Source organism: Tetrao urogallus, assembly GCF_951394365.1.
Source record: "Tetrao urogallus genome assembly, chromosome: 11".
NCBI lineage: Eukaryota > Metazoa > Chordata > Aves > Galliformes > Phasianidae > Tetrao > Tetrao urogallus.
This window is the reverse complement of record NC_136824.1, coordinates 4,802,901-4,810,978: the sequence shown is the minus strand read 5'-3', so window position 1 is coordinate 4,810,978 and position 8,078 is coordinate 4,802,901.

Genomic DNA, 8,078 nt, shown 5'->3' with positions numbered 1-8,078 from the left:
TCCACAGTTAATTCACCCTGACAAGAATGATGTTGAGCTTTCTTGCCATATGATCTTGTATTTAAGATCCTGTCAGTTTTGAGGACTCTAAATAAACCTTCCTTTAAATATTTAATACTCTTCAGTGATATATGCCTTTAGGCTCTAAGCCTGGTCCAACCATCAAAACTTAAGAGTTTTCTATATTCCTCATCACCACAATCTTCCCACATAAATTAAATTCGCACTTAATTCTTCTACAGTGGATTCCAAGTTGTTTTCTTCTCATTTTCTATTCCCCTATATCTAGGAAAAAAAAAATAAAAAGCTTAGTTCCTTTTACAGGACTTCTGAGGTCTTTGCATAGTAAAGCCACCCCATCCCTAAAAATAAATAGCCAGAATATTTTATGGCAAAGTTTCTGACACTGTAAAATGTTCTCTATATCTTGCTTCCTTTTTTTTTTTTAAAAAAAAAAAAGAACTTGCACATGGAATGGTAAAACAAGTCAAAGAAAGGATGATTTTTCTGTCTACTTCTCTGACCTTCTGACTTCCTTCCTTTTGTCCTAGTAACTACAGAAATAAGAGAAACAACGGAGTCCCTGACACGGAACAGAGATCTTCATCGAGTAAACAGAAGCCACCTTGCAATGTTGACCCATTGAAATGCCGTGGTAAATGCAGGCTTTGACCAAAGCAGCCAATAGCTTGGTGTTCTGGTGCCTCACCCAGCTCACTAAAAGAATCAGACGTTAGAGCTCTTCTTTTGAATTAGACTAAGAGAGTCTTGGACCTCTGCCTACACTAACTATACAGATCTGTGTAACCTCAGGTCAACTCATTCAGGCTTCTCAACACTGCAAAGGGAAAAGAGGCTGAAGAAGTTGGTGAATCAGAGGTTTCCTCTCATCTTTCCTTTCCCAACCAGCAGCTTCATCAACCAACAGAGTTCACAAGGTATATAAGGACTGGGTCCTCCTAGGCAAGAGTTCTTTGCTCCGTGATGCTTCAGCTCCGGCTGTACTTATCCTTTCCCTGTCCCTTCTTATCTGTGCTTCTGAGTGTGTCACACACCCTCTTACTTACCTGAATCACAGGATGTGCTCTGCAGAGAACCCAAGCAGATGGGATACATCACACACCCCAGCCACAGTTAACTCCCAAAGGTAAAAACACTAGAAAGGGCCTTCATCACATGAACACATAACTAAAACAAAACTAAAGTACGTGGAAGGTTCAGTTCAAGAGAGCTTCTAAGAAGTTAATTCCTAACAGCTAGAACAAAAAAAAAATAAAAAAAAAAAATCAGGCTTTACAGAACTAGGCAAAATTGCCTTTGAGTGTCAGCAATGAACACTGTATATTCTTCTAAGAACTTCAGTCCAACTGTCAGCTGTCTGTTTTCTTTCTGCTATGTGCAGAGTTTATACAGACACTCCCAGAGGAGCCTTTAATTGCATGTCATGACAAGTCTCCCAACCTCTTTGCAGCTCTTCCACTTAACACATAGTGTAAACTCACCCAATCTCCCTTCACTTTCTCCTTCCTGGATTTCTCCCTTGAAGCTCTATGGAGGCCTGTGTTGAAGCTGCATTATGATGGAGTGGACCCAGTGGAGAACTCTATAAAAAGCATCCAACCCATTTATCAGGACAGATGTCTTTAACAAGTCTACATAAACCTCACGTGTTGAAGAGTCTTAACCTGTGACTCAGTCACAAAACTAAAACCTGAAGCACCTAAGAAAGACTTTTTTCCATCATTTAGTCCTACAGTTTTTCCATAGTCTGTGCAAGAATGTCACTAGATTTTACTAACGACAGCACTGAGTGGTCCCAGCAGAGAGACATCACCATTAGAGAGAGAGCTATGCAAACACAGAGCCTGTCCCTGCCCCAGAGTTCTTATAATATAAATAGTAAAGACAGTGGGAGGGAAAATAGAAGCACAGTGAGGTGAAACGTGTTGCTCAAGATGATACGACAGCTCAGGAGTCACTGCAGAGTATTGCCTCCCTGCGTGTTTCTGTAAGAAGTTTGGCTTTGCATTTGAAAAAAAAAAAAATGTCAAAGCAATTCTCATGGCAAAGATTTTGTAGTCTGGTTATACTTGTAACAGAACTGTGCAGAACATCGTGTCCCAGCTGATCTGCTTTTGTGATTCTCAGAGCAAATTTTCTCAATATTCAAGTGGAAGAGACATTTCTTTTTCACCGTTGCTGCTTCAAACCAGCATCCAAAAATTAAGTTGCTACAGTGGAAGAACTGTGTGTTTGCAACTGATTCCTCCCCCCTCCACTGCAGCCATGGTTTAACAGCACATTTAAGCACATGTTTAACCACACAAGTAGCTCTATGCCCATCAATGAAACTACCTGCACTTAAAATTAAGCACTTGTTTAAGGGCAAGATGTAGAGAGACACATAGTGGGATTTTAAAAACCCCTTGAGTATTCAGTGGAAGTTAGGTGCTTAATGCACTTAAGAGACATTAGAAAATCCCACTGAGATGGTGTATCTGCAGCTGAACGCCTCTGGAAGTCTGGCAGGGAGGCTCAGAATGATACAGCAGTCAGCTGCAGCAAGAATTACACCTCTAAAGAAGTCCCGATTGCACAGAGAATTTGCAAGAGATACAGCTAGAAGGGGTGGAGGATTGGCTGCACTTTCTAGAAGACATTTTGGAGCCACCCTGTACAACAGTCACAGACCTCACTCATCTCTTGCCATCCTGTCTTACTAAATCCTCCAACGGAGCTCTCTCTGTGTTCCTCCTTGCTGACCGATCCTGTCCGGATCCTCCAAAGGGGACCCAAAAGACCCTGGGACAAACAGCTCACACTCAGCACGATCTCCATCCTCACAGCCCTCCTGCTCACCCAGCAACACATCCAAACGCCTGAGGCCAAAAGCTAAACAAACACCCCTAACAAAGCAATATAATTTTTCTAAGCTAATGAGAAGAAGGCGGCGACTCGAAGCCACAGGTATGAACCCTACAGGACAACAAGCCGAGGAGATAAGCCCCCACTTTCCACACGAGCTAACAGAGGTCACGCTGGCCAGAGTTTGAATCTTTCTGGCAAGCAGCTCACTGCAGCTCTACACCTGGCTGGGTTTAATTTGTTATTTATGTCAGCTTTGCATATTTGTAAAGTTCAAGGGTTTATTGCCCTGGCCTGACCTTGCCAAGTCAGAGCTCACATGTGGTTCTCTAGTAGCAATTTCTTTCTAATAAACTTTACTTGAAAGAACATGTGTGATAGATTTTGTTGATGATTAAAAAGAATGGGGCTATGTTCATTGTTAGCCAAGCTGGTTTTGAAGTTTTGTTGGAAGTCACCTCTGTTCTCATTTTTTAAAAAATGTCCCCTTCCCCCCTCACCCCTTTATTTTACTGCACACCCTAATTGTGTTTCATGTTGAAGCATGTAGCATTGTTTGTGTCTATACAGTAAAGACACTCCCCCCACCATGTGCTTATTAAGATCATTAAATTAAATAACATTATTCAGAGTTGTTCTTTAATCAGAGCATGTGCAAGCAACCAAAACCTGGGTGCACACAAAGCATGAAAATGCAAGTCTCTGATGTACAGACATGCAGAAAGCAACTGATGCCTGATGCACTTTTCACGGGCCCCAAAGGCTGTTGCACCCAATATATTTTGTTTTTCCACATTAACAAAGGAAACAAATATTTTCTGTCCTTAGGATCCTAGCTTCACTGGAAACAACAGCAAATTCATTTTGCCTTCAAAGGGCTCAGAAATTCACCCCCTTATGCTCTAAAACAAATAAGCAGCGGTTCCCTGAGTAGTGGAACTTCTAAAGCCTGCTATTTTGGGCTTTCTGCGTGGTAGATTCTCCTGTGGCTAAAAACATGATTGTGCCTGTGGTTTTTTACCTTGATACATTTACAGGGAACAATTCCAACCCCCTGGGTGCCACACAAACTTGAGTGCTAGATGCATTGTGGGGACTGCTATAACCGAGCACTTTGTGCTTTTGCCCACGAGCCTATTTTTAATCCAGCTCTGCCTATCCTTCTGCCAAGTGTGGTTGATACTGTCCATCAAGTTTGAAAGTTATTAGGAGCAGAGAGATAGACAGACAATCAGATTGGAAAATCCAGCTGAAAGCATTATAACACTGCTAGCGCATCCTAAAATACTCTCCTCCCCTACAACTCCATTTTCCCACTGCTTGTTCCATTTCCAGCTTAGGCCCCAATTCTGAAGAGATAGCATTAAGGAAGTTCTCATCTGATGCATGCCAGCAAGTTAGCATGTGCTTCTGTGATTACTTGAAGAGCATGTATGTACAAGTACTCTCCGAAATCAACAGCTTCGATTGTAAATCATTTGAGGCAGGATTGCCATTTATTAAATTCATGCACAACGACCTGCCTGAGATCCCTAACGCTGCTGTAAAATGACTAAATAAGTATATAATACTGACATTCATACTCTGACAGCAGCCACAAGACTTCCCATTAAATGAAAAGCTCAAGAGGCAATTGCATCTAACAGGCAAAGCAGGGACTGGGAAACTGAATTTCTGGTTGTTGCTTACTGAGTGAGGCCAGGATGCTCCCCCATGAACAGGACACTGGCCTAAGAAATTGATAGCCTGACACAAGCCTTTCCTTCTGCTAAGTGGCGAACACTTGTTGGAATTATGCTTATTATGGGTTGGCCTAGGAAAGCTGCAGGGCAATCAGCAACGATCAGCAGCGTGCCATCTGAATGTAAGAGCTCAGCCTTCAGTCCTATCTGACATTTGCTTCCCCCAGTGCCACTTAAATGAATCTTAAATCTCCTTGTTTATCTTCTGTTTGTATGAGATGACTTTTCAGACGAGCTGGGCAATTTCAGCAAACCTTAACCAATATTTACACGTGTATGCATGTATCTGCACAACTCCAAACACTTCTTTTTCTTTCCTTTCTCTTCTCCTTCATTGGTACATCTGCTGTCTCTGTCTCCATATGCAGTCTTACTTTTCCCATCTCTTTCTCCTTTCCAAGTCTTCCTCTCACATCATCTTAGCTCTAAGTATCGCTCCCTGACCCTACTAACATCACATTTTAATCAGATAGCACCTCCTTTTCCTCTTGCAAAACTCTGTTATATCGTTCACACTTGAAATGCAACAGATAGTTTAGCAAGAGCACATTTTTGCAAGGAACAACCAAATGAAGGGGATCCAAAGCCAACTAAAGAGCCCTGCTTTCAAAAGGGTACAACAGAGAGTAAAGTGAAATTAGAGTTTCTAAAGCAACCTGGAAGAGTTTCAGCAAAGTCTTAGCCCTCATTCTGATTACAGCTTAATTGGACACCCTGGTGTTTGAAGGGGCTCAGTGGAAAATAAAACAAATGTGCCTATTGTTCTTAGAATAAGTATTATAATAATAATCATTCTTTAAGCATCAGTAGTGCCTTTCATCTAAGGGCCATAAAGCACTGTGCAAACATTAATGAACTAAGCCTCTCAGTGCTCCTGTAAACAAGGTAGATATTTTAGACCGTTTTAAAATCAAGAGTGAGGTCCAACAAAGACAACAGCAATATGTTTCTTATGTTTGCAGTTGGTTACTTAAATCTATGTACAACTAGACCCAATGTAAGAATTGTCTGGTTTTCAGAAGTAATAAGTAACCTCAGTTCCAATGGCTTTTGGAAGCATGTAGCATCTTTAAAGCTCAATTCCCACTTCAGCTGCTTTAAAAGTACATGCTTAGATGCCTCTCAAGATCTCTGTCAGAATCAAGCAACAAGCCTGTGCAAGGATCAGAGGAATTTAGGACTCCTGGTTCCTAGTCCCTTCATCTACACAGTAGTCTGCCATGATTTCTGTAGCATAGCTATTATCCCATAAAGACCTAGCCAGTCTTCACTTTCAGCATGAGCAATTCTATTGAATACAATACTGAACACAGTGAATACAGTTGATTTGGTGTGCACAGGTATCTACAGATTAAACCTCGCTCACTTCCCTTTCTAGACTTCAGTAGACATACTTGGATGGCTTCATATAACCACTCAATAGTTTTAAATATGAAGTGGAGCTAAATCCCCAAGAAACTTTGCTTCATCAACACATGCTAACTATCTGGAGATTGGTTAAGAAATTTGTAAGCATCATTTCCCATGCACTGGCTTAACAAGAAGCTTTTATCCTTGCTTTCAGCCAATCCCAGTGCTAAACAGAACACTGCCCAATTTATTTTTTTAACAAGGTTCTCTGCTATTGAAACCAGTATGAAGTGCAATTTATGGGCTTAACATTCAACTGTTAAATTATCCTCCCAACATCTTTCCAGGCCACTCTCTTAGCTCTTCAGAAGAATATTTTATTGGAAAGGGTAAATGTATAAAAATCTACTGTTAAAACACTTAACAAATCTCCCCTGTCAGGCCAGTAAACTGTAGTCCTTCCACTCTGATCTGAGATTGCTGCTTCCCTGCTCCCCCCCTCCCCACCTCCCTTTTCTTTGTTTAAAATATGCTGACCACACAGTGACCTCTCGTAACCCATTGGTCGAAAATTACAACCAGCCACACAAACAAGCAGCTCGAGGTCAGAAAGAGCAGGGTCTGCTAAAAGTTAGTAATCATACATTAATTCCCTGACATAATTAATCAAAATGAACCACCGTTATCTAGCGCGGAACCTTTAACCTATTACAAAGGGGTCAATTTGCAAACCACTTGAGCATGGGAGTTTGGTACAAATAGCATACTCCCTTCATCTGGGATGCCCTAAGTAGGCAAAAATGCCTTTGAAGTCCCAAATCTACCAGATTTAGATATAATTTCATCAATCAAGTTAAAAGGCTGCCTTCCCCCCAAAAAGGATTTCATGTAGATCTGTCATCTAGCTCTGTTCAGTGGGTGACTGAAAATCCATTTGTTAGGCTCTTTTTGTCAGGATGGAGTAGGCTGCAGTTGGCTCTACATGTCAAAATAGCTGAAAGTTTATCAAATTGAAGGCTAAGAGGCATGATTTGTGTAAGAACCTGTGCTGACCTGGTAAAGGAAGCAGTAAATCTCAGCTTTGTTATGCCAATCAGCTTCAATTCTGGAACTTAATTGTGTTTTCATTTGATATGACTATAATTACATCTATACAGTGCATCAGCCACTCACAGTGAATAAGACATAGGACTTCACACGTCTGTACAGCTCCCAGGATCACACTGCCTCACCATCTTCCGTGCAGTCACCTGAGCAAAGTCCCTGTGAAATAATATTATCTCCATCCTAAAGGAAGGAATTGATGCCCAGAGACACACAGCCTCGACCTTTCAAGGATTTCAGTGCTCAGTTCCTTTTCAAATCTTAAATTTCCACCAACATCTGCATGAGCAAGGCAGCTCGACAGGAATTGGGAGCCTAAATACTCTTAAGATTTGGGTTTAAATGGCACGTCCAAGGTCATGCAGGAGGAACTCATAGCAAAGAGGAGAGCAGAATCCAGGTCTCTGAAGTCCACTGAATCAACTTTCCTCCATCAGATTTAAGATCCCTACAGTCCACAGAGTCCCCTTGAGTGTTATCTAATCCTCTTTCATATGTATCAATGCAAACACTCCTCCATATGTATATTTAATGTCTCTATTTATTGCATGCAAGAATGGATGAGCTGTAGAGTTTTAGAATATCATCTTATCCAGGGATATCATATATCACACAGGTGAATCTCAAGGGGTTTATGATGTTACCAAGACCCCCAAATAGAATTAATTTTAAGTCATTCACCGAATCTCATTTTCTGTGTCATATAATGTATGACCACAACAAAGATGTCAAAATATTTTAAATGACTTTACATTAGTATTAGTGCAACAACTGCATTTGGAAAGCATCACACCTACTTAAAAAGTTTCTGGGAAATGTAAAACAAAGTCATTGTTAAGGTCAGTGTTTTAGCAGAGGTCACTTGAACTACAATTCCCAATATGCACATGGAGTTGACATGTCTGGCTTTTAAAACAAAATCACAATTCATCATCTGAATGTCAGATCTGTGGCTTATGAGTTCCTGGTGTCTGAATGATTATGACACTTATAAAGTATATTTTATTATTACAGCCC